This window comes from Brachyhypopomus gauderio, chromosome 8 (assembly GCF_052324685.1).
Source record: "Brachyhypopomus gauderio isolate BG-103 chromosome 8, BGAUD_0.2, whole genome shotgun sequence".
Taxonomy (NCBI): Eukaryota; Metazoa; Chordata; class Actinopteri; order Gymnotiformes; family Hypopomidae; genus Brachyhypopomus; species Brachyhypopomus gauderio.
In genome coordinates, this window is record NC_135218.1 from 3,163,559 (window position 1) to 3,174,205 (window position 10,647).

A 10,647-nucleotide genomic window follows, 5' to 3' on the forward strand; every position below is an offset into this window, starting at 1 on the left:
TAGTCACACCCAGTTTGAATGTATTAGTAGATAAGGACTCGAAATTCCTGTTTTCCAGCATGGCACAGTTTTGAGTGGGCGAGTGTGTTGCAGAGTCATTGCAGAAAAAGAGCTTTTTTAAGCCTCCTCCTTGCTCGGTTTGTGTCTGATGTCTGTGTACTCATCTCAGTGAGATGTGAAATCAAATGCCATGCTGTAATATAACAATTACAATGCACTATATAATACTATATACAGAAGAATTGCCATTTATAGTGACAAAGTAGGTCTGGACTGCTGAGAGTCAAGGCTGATCTCTGCGTTTGTCCTTCAGCTTATGCTTATCATCAGTATTTCAAATCATTTATCTATTAACACATTCAAATTGGGTTCCCACATGGTTACATGTGTCCAGTATGTGCCTAAAAGTAGGTGAACTCCTGACCATCATACTACTTTGGTGGACATCCAATTCCAAAATCATGGGCATTCATATGGAGCTGCACCACCACCTCAAACCCCTGCAACTATAACAGTTTGAAGTGTTCTGGGAAGCCCATCCACAATATTTTAAGGGTGTCTGTGGAAATGTATGCCTATGTGAGATCACTTTGATGATGTATGGGAAGGTCTAAGTTGAAAGTGTGTTCATTGGAGCATAGGTCAGGTGCACTGTGTGCAGGGGAGCACAGTGAGGCTTCAACCCCCCATAGGTGGAAGCTTATTACTGCCTAAAATGTCTTTGTATGCTGTATCACTAACATCACCCTTCGCTGATACAATGGGGCATAGCCAACAGCCCCAAATCATTATACCTCTTCCACCAAACCTTTTACTGTACATTCTGGTATGTATTGTTCTCCTGGTATCACTAAAGCCAGATTCATCCATCATCCATCCGTCTGTCAGAAAGTGACGTGTGATTCATCTCTCAATAGAGCATGTTCTGACAACTCCAGAGTTTAATAGAGTGATTTTCACCTATCCAGGCAGATTTAGGCTAACGTGCCAGTGGTGCTTCTAGACGTGGGTTTGAATAATGATTTTTTTTTTTTGTACGAGGTTCAGGTGCTTCATGGTTGAGCTGTTGTTTTTCCAAGACATTTCCTTTTTGTAATAATAGCACTTACATTTCACTAGGGCAGGTCTAGCAGGGCAGATATTTCACAAACTGACTTGTAGCAGATCTGGTATCCTGTGACAGCACCATATTTAAAGTCACTGAGCACTTCAGTATGACCCATTATACTGCCAAATGTTTGTCTATAGAGATTGCATGGGTAAATTCTTGTTGTTATCAACCTATTAGCAATGGGTGTGGCTGAAAAAAATAAGTCGCTAAGTAGGAGGAGTGTCCATAAGAGGTGGTTAGTAATACTCTCCATTTACTCTGTTACAATTATATTTTAGTACTTTATACTCTTACTTGGGTATTTCTGAGATCACAAATGTACTTTTACTCCATTATATGCATATAATGTATAATAATTTTTTTTCTATTTATAAATATTGTATACACACAAAAATAAGCTTGTATTATGCGACCTCTGGTGCAGATACTGGGATTTATAAAGAAATACTGGGTGGAAAATTATGCAGATATTTACAAAAGTTTTAGCCAAGTGCAGAGTCATATGCAATATTTAGGGAGAGTAAAATAGAGAACTCAATCTTGCAAGAACGTCCATCTCACATTTTGCAATATTCCTTTTTAGTTTTGATATATCAATCTGACAAAATTATTAATCATATCTCAATGTTCATGAGATTTACATTGACAATTTTTTGGATACAGAAAACTGAGAACAAGGAAAAGATTTTAATGATGTGCATAGCAACATCTTCAAGAGCTTCGAGAGCTGGGTCCAATATTGTGTCACTATCTAACCTAGTGTCACCTAGTGTCATCTCCTACATGCCAAAATCTGGATCACTATGTAGAGCATTATTATAGGGAACAGTATTCACCAAATTAATCAACAATTGTGGACAGTATGTAATGCGTATTAATGGCCATTTCTGTGTGACAGACCATTCCATCACACAAAAATCTCAACGTCACAGTCCATTGTAACAAGTTTTACAACATGCCAGTTACACACGATAAGGGGTTGCCCACATGGGGTTTCATAAAGTCATTCAAACAATTACTGAACCAGTAGCAAACTGGTTAACTGGCTTGTAAAAACATTTTTAACACTATATTTGACCTAATGACTATCAAATATACTTAACTACAAAGTCAATTAAAAGTATTTCTTTCTTCTTGGTTGTCTGTGACTTGTACCTGTGTTAAATTGTAAAGCGCCTTGGGAATTTGGAAAGGCGCTATATAAATCGAACATTCATTCATTCATTCATTCTTGCCTCTGAAGAGACAGTCCTGCTCCAAGAAGCTGCAAGGGAAACTTCAAACCAAACAACTCATGCATTATAGATATTCCTTGCTTGATATGGTGCATTGAGATTGGAAATTGGTAGTGGATGAAGGTAAATGTGTTTAACTACACTATTTTGTAGAGTTAGCAATTCCATGTGAGGATGTGTTGGATGAAGTATTTGAAGAAGCAGAAATTAAACAGAATTGGTGACTGAGGAGAGAGAATGTGAGTGGTAGACATGCAGTTTATCAATTCACAAAACACAAAGTGAATGTACAAAAGAGAAATTAAATCAAATTAATGTTTGCATAGTATAGTATAGGATTTAACTAATCAAAACAAATAGGTAAGAGTCACCATTGTGCAAATGTGAAGTGCAAAACACTCAATGGCGTCACAACATTGTACTGCCATCTGGTTGATTTACACTAGAGCCACTGACTTCAGACTGAAGATAATGACTAAGCTGAGAAGCAGTTGTAGCAGGCTACCCTGACCCTGACTATTTGAAATATGTTTCTAAGATGTGATTGCATAGAACAGTCCCACCAAAGATGGAGACTGAGCAATACTAAAAAGCTTATGTGAGAAGGAAGCTTCACACAGACCAGACAGGACTGGATTGACCACAGGAAAGTTTATGATTCAGTGACCCACACATGGATCTTGAAATGCTTCATGCAATATAGCATCAACAAGAGTCCAACAGCACGAGTCACCATCAAGTGCAGCATTTACCAATGAAGAACCCTGTCACTGGAGTAGCATGGGCCGTAAGGTCCTCAGTGAAGAACCCTGTCCCTGGAGCAGCATGGGCCTGAAAGCCCTCAGTGAAGAACCCTGTCCCTGTAGCAGCGTGGGCCAGAAGGCCCTCAGTGAAGAACCCTGTCACTGGAGCTGCATTGACTATGCATACTTACTATGGAATGGCACAACCAACAATCAGATCCTCTACATGGACATCAAGTTGAATGATGCCAGAAGTGAACAAGACATTGACTCACTCATTTCAACAGGGTATACAGCAGTGACATCACTTGGACTGGATAAATGTATTTGGATGGTTGCAAAGAGAGAGAAGGTAGTTGGAACTGAGGGGGCGATATATACTGTAGATAAATACTATAAAGAGTGAGGCATGTCCTGAGAAGTCAGCCGAATGAGAAGAAGGTCTGGGCTACCAATACTGATATTAGACACCTCCTTGTCATAATAAGCTGGCCTAAGAACAAGACAGAAGTCACTGATATTAAGACCTGGAACCTCCTCACAATGCACAGAGGATTTCATTCCAAATCCAGAAGTCTAAGCCTGTTCAATAAATGAAAGGGGCTGAGGATTAGAGCCATCCAGGATGAAACCTTCAAGAACCAGAGAGCCACTATCCAGGATGAAACCTTCAAGATCCGGAGAGCCACTATCCAGGATGAAACCTTCAAGATCCAGAGAGCCACTATCCAGGATGAAACCTTCAAGATCCAGAGAGCCACTATCCAGGATGAAACCTTCAAGATCCAGAGAGCCACTATCCAGGATGAAACCTTCAAGATCCAGAGAGCCAGGAAGACAGTAGAAACCTGAGGTGAATGGGAATGATGAGGAGCAGGAATCATCATAGCATCATAGAATAAACTCCATGCATCCTACGTACCAACATTAAATAGTTGTACATTGTATGTAAAAGCTCTTCTAGATGGATGTTGTTCCTGCAATCTATTGGAGCTTCTCTCCCAGGGGTCACAGCCCTTAGTGCTCTCTCTCTCCTCTCTCTCTCTCTCTCTCTTTCTCTCTCTCTCTCGGTTATATATACTCACCGGCCACTTTATTAGGTGCTAGTACCGAGTTGGACCGGCTTTTGCCTTCAGAACTGCCTTAATCCTTTGTGGCATAGATTCAACAAACATTCCTCACAGAGTCTGGTCCATATTGATATGATAGCATCACACAGTTGCTACAGATTTGTCAGCTGCACATCCATGATGTGAATCTCCCGTTCCACCCAGTGATGGCTAAGTTACCTTGAGAAAGTAATCCGATTACTGATTACTCCTTTTAAAAGTAACTTAGTTACGTTACATATTACTTGATTTTAAAAGTAACTACGTTAGATTACAAGTTACTTTAGTAGTTACATTCAGCAGCAAAATACATTTTTCCAATACTCACTTTATTGGAAGTGCATTTTTAACAGTAACAATGTATTGAAGCAGGTTCGTTACCGAGGCAGAAACTGCTTAATCCAAAAATCCCGAGGAGGGAAACTTTATTGATAACGCAACCCTGGCGCGCGCAGGCTCCGCCCCCCAGTGTCACTTAAAGGGCAAGACTCGCCGTGAGGAGTAGGAGTCGCTACAGTATCTCCTGACATTACGTTTGTGTAGCTGCGCGGTATTATTTGTAAATTTATTTGTAAACGTAATACAAGCGAACTGGGGTGGGTTTCCCGAAACGTTCGTAGCGCCAAGTACTTCGTAACCTCGTATGAAGCTACGAACGTTTCGGGAAACCCACCCCAGTTCAGTCAGACAGCTTGTGAAACGAAATACCATTACAATTTCAAGCATTTTAAAGTAGGCGACGTTAGTCAAAATTCCAGCACTTTTCAAACGTGGAACACAAAGCAACATTAAAATTCATCAGGTAAATGTTCCTTCCCCTGTTTTTGAGGGGTGTTTCTTTATACTACCACATATCGTTACGGGAGGACACTGCAAAAAATGACTTGTAAAACGCGCTCGCGCTCTCACAGGGTCGCGCGCAGCGTGCGGAGTCGAGCGCTACGGTCAGACGCAAAAGTAGAACTGAGCCAAGAAGAAAGCAAAAATATATATTTTACTAGGGAAAATATAAATAGTAACGCACAGTTATTTGGATAAGTAACTTTAATCTGATTACTGGACTGGAAATAGTAGCGCGTTATATTACTCGTTACCGAAAAAAGTGGTAAGATTAGAGTAACGCGTTACTAAGTAACGCGTTACTGACATCACTGGTTCCACCACATCCCAAAGGTGCTCTGTTGGATTGAGATTTGGTGACTGTGGAGGCCATTTGAGTACAGTGAACTCATTGTTGTGTTCAAGAAACCAGTCTGAGAGGATTTGCGCTTTATGACATGGTGCATTATCCTGCTGGAAGTAGCCATTAGAAGATGGGTACACTGTAGTCAAAAAGGGATGGCCATGGTCAGCAACAATACTCAGGTAGGTTGTGGCGTTGACACGATACCCACACCATTGCATGACCACCACCAGCCTGAATCGTTGAATCGTTGGCAGGATGGACCCATGCTTTCATGTTGTTGATGCCAAATTCTGACCCTACTATCTGAATGTTGCAGCAGAAATTGAGACTCATCAGACCAGGCAACGGTTTTCCTATCTTCTAGTGTCCAATTTTGGCAAGCCTGTGCGAATTGTTCTTGACAGGAGTGGCTGACAGGAGTGGCACCCGGTGTGGTCTTCTGCTGCTGTAGCCCAGCCACCTCAAGGTTCAATGTGTTGTGTGTTCAGAGATGCTCTTCTGCATGCCTCAGTGGTAATGACTGGTTATTTGAGTTACTATTGCCATTCTATCAGCTAGAACCAGTCTGGCCATTCTCCTCTGACCTCTGGCATCAACAATGCATTTGCACCCACAGAACTGGATGTTTATACTCACTGGATATTTTCTCTTTTACAACCACACTTCTTGATGAAACCAAGCTGTTCAGTTAGGAAGTAACACTGAATGTGAATCAATTGCACCTGCTGTTGTGCAAAAGGACAGACAACATGTAGAAATGAGAGGCAATTAGCAAGACCCCCCCTATAAAGGAGTGATTCTGCAGGTGGGGACTACAGACCTTTTCTCTGTTCTCATCCTTTCTGGCTGATGTTTTGGTCACTTTGGCATTTTGTCTGTTCTCTCACTATAGAGGTAGCATGATGCGGTGTCTAAAACTTATAGAAGTTGCTTAGGTAGTGCAGCTCAGTGGTGTGTGTGACCTCCCTACAACACCTGGGCATGCTCCTGATGACGTGGCAGATGTTCTCCTGAGGAATCTCCTCCCAGACCTGGATTAAAGTGTCAGTCAACTCTTGGACAGTCTGTGGTGCAATGTGGCATTGGTGGATGAAGTCCCAGATGTGCTCGATTGGATTCAGGTCTGGGGAACCGGCATGCCAGTTCATAGCATCAATGCCTTCATCATGCAGGAACTGCTGACACACTTCAGCCACATGAGACCTAGCATTGTCATGCATCAGAAGGAACCCAGGGCCCAATGTGTCTGAGGATCTCCTCCCGGTACCTAATGGCAGTGTGGGTACCTCTGGCTAGGTCTATGCGGCCCTCCAAAGAAATGCCTCCCCACCCCACACCATTACTGACCCACTGTGTATATATATATACTGCTCAAAAAAATAAAGGGAACACTCAAATAACACATCCTAGATCTGAATGAATGAAATATTCTCATTGAATACTTTGTTCTGTACAAAGTTGAATATGCTGACAACAAAATCACACAAAAATCATCAATGGAAATCAAATTTATTAACCAATGGAGGCCTGGATTTGGAGCCACACACAAAATTAAAGTGGAAAAACACATTACAGGCTGATCCAACTTTGATGTAATGTCCTTAAAACAAGTCAAAATACGGCTCAGTATTGTGTGTGGCCTCCACGTGCCTGTATGACCTCCCTACAACGCCTGGGCATGCTCCTGATGAGGTGGCGGATGGTCTCCTGACGGATCTCCTCCCAGACCTGGACTAAAGCATCTGCCAACTCCTGGACAGTCTGTGGTGATGTTGGTGGATGGAGCGAGACATGATGTCCCAGATGTGCTCAATTGGATTCAGGTCTGGGGAACAGGCGGGCCAGTCCATAGCTTCAATGCCTTCATCTTGCAGGAACTGCTGACACACTCCAGCCACATGAGGTCTAGCATTGTCCTGCATTAGGAGGAACCCAGGGCCAACATGGTCCAGCATATGGTCTCACAAGGGGTCTGAGGATTTCATCTCGGTACCTAATGGCAGTCAGGCTACCTCTGGTGAGCACATGGAGGGCTGTGCGGCCCTCCAAAGAAATGCCACCCCACACCATTACTGACCCACTGCCAAACCGGTCATGCTGAAGGATGTTGCAGGCAGCAGATCACTCTCCACGGCGTCTCCAGACTCTGTCACGTCTGTCACATGTGCTCAGTGTGAACCTGCTTTCATCTGTGAAGAGCACAAAGCGCCAGTGGCGAATTTGCCAATCCTGGTGTTCACTGGCAAATGCCAAGCATCCTGCACGGTGTTAGGCTGTGAGCACAACCCCCATCTGTGGATGTCAGGCCCTCATACCATCCTCATGGAGTCGGTTTCTAACCGTTTATGCAGACACATGCACATTTGTGGCCTGCTGGAGGTCATTTTGCAGGGCTCTGGCAGTGCTCCTCCTGTTCCTTCTTGCACAAAGGCGGAGGTAGTGGTCCTGCTGCTGGGTTGTTGCCCTCCTACGGCCTCCTCCACGTCTCCTGGTGTACTGGCCTGTCTCCTGGTAGCGCCTCCAGCCTCTGGACACTATGCTGACAGACACAGCAAACCTTCTTGCCACAACTCGCATTGATGTGCCATCCTGGATGAGCTGCACAACCTGAGCCACTTGTGTGGGTTGTAGAGTCCGTCTCATGCTATATATATATATATATATATATATATATATATATATATATATATATATATATATATATATATATATATATATAGCATGAGATGTATTTCATGTATTTCTTATATATATATATATAAGAAATACATGTTTGTTTTAGTCTTTATCTTTACCAGTATAATATTAATATGGATATATTAATATGCAGAGATGGAAAGAGTACTGAAAAATTGTAATTGAGTAAAAGTATCATTACTTTGCCTAAAATCTACTCAGAGTAAAAGTAAAATTACCCATCTCAAAATTTACTCGAGTAAAAGTACAAAATTACTTCATTTAAAATGTAATTTGAGTAAAAGTTACTTAGTTACTTTCAGTTATTTAATGCATGTATGAATTTAATCGATTTCAAAGTGTATTTAAGTGCACATCCACACTTGCAAAAAGATCAGCTGGGCTCAGGAACATACTTCCTCACAGCACAAGGACAGTCACAACCTGTATCATTACATTAATTTAAATCATTAATTATTCAAAAAACAAAATGCACACAAAATTAAGTGCCCACAAGATGCCACAAATCAAACTAAAATGCAACAGGATTCCACTACTCACAATAAAATGCCCACAGGATCCCACGTCAAAAATAAAAAAAATGCTCATAGGATCCCACAATTTAAAAGTAAGTGCTGACAGGATCCAACTATTCAAAATATAGTGCCCACCGGATCCCACTATTCACAATAAAATGCCCACAGGTTGCCCCAACTCAAAATAAAATATAAATTGACCACAGGATCCCACATCTCAAAATAAAACAAAATTTTAACTAGGGTGACCAGATTTGGGTTTCTGAAAAGGAGGACACCTTTTACAAATTTATTTTTTAGCGGCGTGTGTGTCGATAGTTGACGGGGGGGGTCAAACCCTAGACGTTGGATTGGCTACCATGTATGTGAATCAAAATACAACCATCAGTACAGATGTACGATAGCCTGTCATTCATACACTACTTTTTAATGTCATGCGATCTACCCACACTTACTTCGCAAAATCCCGGACGATTTTGAAATTCCCCCTGGACATTTTTTTAGGTCTCAAAAGTAGGATATGTCTGGGAAAAAGAGGACGTCTGGTCACCCTAATTTTAACATAATAAATAAGTAATATAGAATCACATAACTGGATCATTTTATATTAAATGGTGCCGTAAAATATAAACTGCTCAGCTCAGTTTATCCGTAACCAATTGGGGAAGAGGGGGGGGGGAGCAGCAGCGTTGAATTTGTGTGGAGAGGACAAGCAACATGCTCCCAAAAATGATCCTGTTCAATTATAAAGATTATGCTGTTGTGAGTAAAAGAAGAGCTGCGACATGCAAGACATGTGGAGTCAGGATAAGAGATGGAGATGCAACCACTTCAAACTTTGTTCGACATTTGAGGCTGCACAAACAAAAGCAAGTCTCTGCTATGTATATTTAACATAACGCTATAACGGTTAGCTAGCTAGCTGGGATGTGATAACTCTGGGGTCGGAAATTAACTTTTACAAGGGTCCACATGAGCAACTTGACTTGTGTGAGCGGTCCACACCAACGATAATTCGAAAGCGGGGACCGGGGGGGCAGACGAAAGTCACTGAGGCGAGGGGGGGCTGTAGGTGACGACGACATCTCACTCAAGTGAACCGAAACACACAAACGCCTAACGTTAGTTAGTCTGACTAACTTAATATACTACTAATCAACTGTATCAATTGTGTTAAATATTGAAATTACATCTGGTGACTTGACTAGGACTTGAAGTTTAAGACTTGGGACTTGACTCGAGACTCGCTTGTATTGACTTGGGACTTGACTCGAGACTTGATTGTATTGACTTGGGACTTGACTCGAGACTTGATTGTGAAGACTTGAGACTTACTTGTTACTTGCAACTTAGTGACTTGTTCACATGTCTGCCAACTATTCAAAATACAGTGCCCACAGGATTCCACTTTTCACAATAAAATGTTCACAAGATCCCACAGAACCTGATAGATAGAAGATTTAAAGATAGAACAATCTCATCCTTTTGGAAATAAGTGCACCAGAATATGACCTGATTATGAAATAATGGAAAGGGTGTGCGCAAGGCTAGGCCACGCAATTGGCCTTCAGTTCTGGGACTCAGAAGTTTACATTTCTGCCCGCATTTAATTTTTCACCATCATTATTTTTTTACTCAGTAATGTGAGGGCGTTCAAATGTAGTGAAGTAAAACTACTTGGGTCAAAATGTACTCAAGTAAAAGTAAAAATTACACAATTCAAAAACTACTCAGAAAATTACAAATTACTCATAAAAAGTACTCAATTACAGTAATGTGAGTAAATGTAATTAGTTACTTTCCACCCCTGTTAATATGTCCAGATATGCACTTTCAGTGGTAAACATTGCATTAGTGATGCACAATATATTGTTAGCTATTTGTTTTTAATTATTGAACATTGACACAGAAAGTTGTGTAACTGTTGCTAGTATTCTGACCAAGCTCAAACATTCCTGAGAAGTATTCAGTGGATGATTTGATGAATCACAGCACATAATCCACAACATAAATTTGTCTAGTAAAATTCCAAGACAATCTTGGAGCAAATA